At 37.0% G+C, this 3,758-nt stretch overlaps 1 protein-coding gene across 1 annotated transcript in view; it reads right to left on the reverse strand.

The window, feature by feature from the left end:
• Positions 1 to 3,758, reverse strand: part of UBE2K (ubiquitin-conjugating enzyme E2K) — an 87,449-nt gene that overhangs the window by 46,679 nt on the left and 37,012 nt on the right. The gene's annotated exons all lie outside the window — the stretch shown is intronic.

Below are 3,758 nucleotides of genomic sequence, written 5' to 3' on the forward strand. Positions count from 1 at the left end.
GGGGTCTCGCTCTTGCTCAGGCTGGTCTTGAACTCCTGAGCTCAAACAATCCACCCACCTCGGCCTCCCAGAGTGCTAGGATTACAGGTGTGAGCCACCGCGCCGAGGAGGCTTTCTTGAGGAAACTGCTTTTAAAAGACTTAACTGTAACTAGGTAAAGCCAACACTTCAGGCATAAAGGACATCCTGTGCAAAATGGAGGCAAAGGTGGTCTTGGCAGGTTTAGGATTGAAAAGCCACCAATGTGACTAGAATACACAGAATAAAAAGTAAAAATGAGGCATGGGAAGTAGGCAGGAGCCAGATTATTCAGGGTCATGAAGAATAACAAGAAACATTTACAGTGACATGACAATCAGATTTGGGTTTTAAAAGATCACCAAGCTATAGCAGCCGAAAATGCCTGGAAAGAGGTTAAAGTACACAGAAAATAGGAATCAAGGGAGAGAGATGCCTAGAAACATCCAGTGTGATGAAGAGAAGTAGATGAATTTAGATAGACAGGAGGTAAAATGTATAGGACTTAGTTACTGTAAACTAAAAGTGTATGATCTTACAGGAGGGGCAAGGGTCACTTATGGTTTTAATTTTCTACTGCGTGAATGACAGTACAATAAACTAAGATAAGGAAACAAAAAATTGAGGCATCAGGGTTTGGGGAGGAGGGGAAAAAAATTCAGTTTTGGACATGTTGAATACAAGGTTATCTACGAAAATCCAAAGAACAAAGTAGGCAGTTGAAAATTCAGGTCTAGAGTTCAGGGGTGATTCGGCCCGAAGATACGGTGAGCAAGACAGGAAAAGGTATCAGGACAGTCTGGTATCACTGGCACCACAGGAAGAAAAAATGTTTCAAGAAGGGAGTGGCTAATGATACTGAGAGATTATTAATAATAATAGCTAATACTTATATAATTTATAGGCATTCTAATTGATGTATACGTAACAATTCATTTAATCCTCACTACAATCTTATCTGTTTACCAATGAGGAAGCTGAGGCACACAGAAGTCAGCCAGCTAATAATCAGTGGAGCCAGGTTTCAAAAATGACTCCTATCAAACACGACAAACATTTTCTTTCACTGACTGTAAGATACCATCAATTATAGGACACCCCAACATATGCCAGTAAGAAAAAACAGTCATTGACACTACGACACGATACTTTATCATTTAGAATTTTTATTTTACCCTTATTCAAAGAACTTTTAGACTTTACATACATCAATTTTACAATTACCTAAAGAGAAAATAAGGAAAATAGTTTAAGCTATTCCTAAAACTTCCTCACTTTCCAAGTCCTACTGTCCAGTATCATTTTTCAACTCAATGTTTTTTGTCCATGTTTTTTCTTTTTTCTTTCTTTTTTTTTTGAGACAGAGTCTTGCTCTGTTGCCTGGGCTAGAGTGCCGTGGCGTCAGTCTAGCTCACAGCAACCTCAAACTCCTGGGCTCAAGCAATCCTCCTGCCTCAGCCTCCCAAGTAGCTGGTACTACAGGTGCATGCCACCATGCCTGGCTAATTTTTCTGTTTTTAGTAGAGATGGGGTCTTGCTCTTGCTCAGGCTGGTCTCCAACTCCTGAGCTCAAGTGATCCTCCTGCGTCGGCCTTCCACAGTGCTAGGACTACAAGCGTGAGACACTGTGCCCAGCTGTCCATGTTTTTCTACACAAAATAATCCTCTGTATGTGATACAACATTTCTACTATAAGACTGCTTGTGAAACAAAAGGACTGGAAAATAAACTAAATGTTTACAAACATTAATAAGAATGAGGTAACTGTAAAAAGATATGTGAGCCATCAAGGAAACCTGAGCATGTACTGTGTTATTACATGATATTAAGAAATCAGTGTTACTTTTATTAAGATGTAATAATGGCACTGTGAGTGGGTTTTATTAAAATGTCCTTGTGTGTTTGAGATACACAATGAAGTATTTATTGCACAATGACAACATTCTGGGGTTTACTTTAAAACAATTCAGTAGATTTGTTTCAAAATAATCTAGAAGGGAGTGGGAATCTGACAAACAAAACTGGCCACATGTTGATAATTATAGAAACTGACTGACGGGCTTTATTATGCTATTTTCTCAACTTTAGTGCAAGTTTAAATATTTTAATAGAAAGTTAAAAAAAAAAAAAAGGGTAGCTGGATGTGTTGGCACGTGCCTGTAGTGCCAGCTATTCAGGAGACTGAGGCAGGAGGATCACTTGAGCCCAGTTCTGAGCTGGGCACTGTGCCATTCAGGTGTCCACACTAAATTCAGCATCAATATGGTGACCTCCCGGGAGTGGGAGACCACCAGGTTGCAGTTGCCTAAGGAGGGGTAAACCGGCCCACATCAGAAACAGAGCAGGTCACAACTACCATGCTGATCAGTAGAGGGATCACATCTGTGAATAGCCACTGCACCACAGCCTGGACAACACAGTGAGACCCCATCTCGTATATAAAAAAATAAATAAAAGATGAAGCCACAAATTGATTAATAAACATCAAAATATTAAAGCAGGAAAAAGCAAAGGGCAGAACAATATATTTAGTATGTGTCCCATCTGTGTTTTTAAAAAGGACAAAAATATAGGCAAAGTATATATATGTATATAATATATATATATAATATAAAAGAAGATAGCATGTGAAGACAGACACACACAGGAAGAATTTACAGTAGCACCAAGAAAAAAAAAAAAAAAGACAGGTGTAAGTTTAACAAAATATATAGAATTTGTGTGCAAAAAACTTTAGAACTTTAATGAAAGAAATCAAAGATCTAAATAAATGGAGAGACACTCTGCGTTCACTGACTGGAAGGAAGACTCAATAATGTAAAGATGTGTATTCTTCCCAACTTGGGAATCTATAGATTCAATGTAATACCAAACAAATGCCCAGCAAGCTATTTTGAAAACACTGAAAACAGATCCTAAATTACTAGAATAGTCAATACACTATTAAAGAACAAAGTTGAATGACTCATGGTACAGTACCTGATTTCAAGACTTACTATAAAGCTACTGAAATCAAGACAGCATATTGGTGATAGACACACACTAATAAAACAGCGAGCCCAGAAGTAGATAATCATATAATCAGCTGATCTTTAATGAAGGAGCAATTTCATAGATAAAGGGTAATACTTTGAACAAATGGTGCTAGAACAAGCCGATGCCCACATGCAAAGTAATCTTCAATTGAGGTTTACATATTGTACACTGGCAAAATTCTTAATATAATACCTAATACTGGCAAGGTACCAGTAAAGCTCATAAGCCCTTTGATAAAGGTAATATAGCAAAATGTATTAACACCATAAAATTTGTCATACTCTTTAAACCCAGTATTCCCACTCAATTAGAAACTACCTAAGGAAATCATTTCATTACCAGTCAGGGGAAAAAACCCTATAATCATCATGGAAATCACTGAAGCATTATGTATAATGAGAAAACAACAATCTAAGAATCCAACAATTGAGGGATGTCTACAGAAAAGCTTGGAGGTACACTAAGATAATTTGGAAAGGCAGAAAAAAAGACAGCTCATCAAATATATACACATTTTTCACAAAACAACTGAGCATCTACCAGGGCAATGCTAATTACTTTGGTAAATAAAATTGGCAACATACTTATCATGCCTGTGTCACAGTGTAATTAACTAAAAAAAAAAAAAAAGGAATTCGGCACATGGTGGTTTTAAAATATTCAATTTAATTCAGAAATATAATAAAACATCATAAAATCTAAAA

The sequence above is a fragment of the Propithecus coquereli genome, unplaced genomic scaffold (assembly GCF_000956105.1).
Source record: "Propithecus coquereli isolate 6110/MARCELLA unplaced genomic scaffold, Pcoq_1.0 Scaffold213, whole genome shotgun sequence".
Lineage (NCBI taxonomy): Eukaryota > Metazoa > Chordata > Mammalia > Primates > Indriidae > Propithecus > Propithecus coquereli.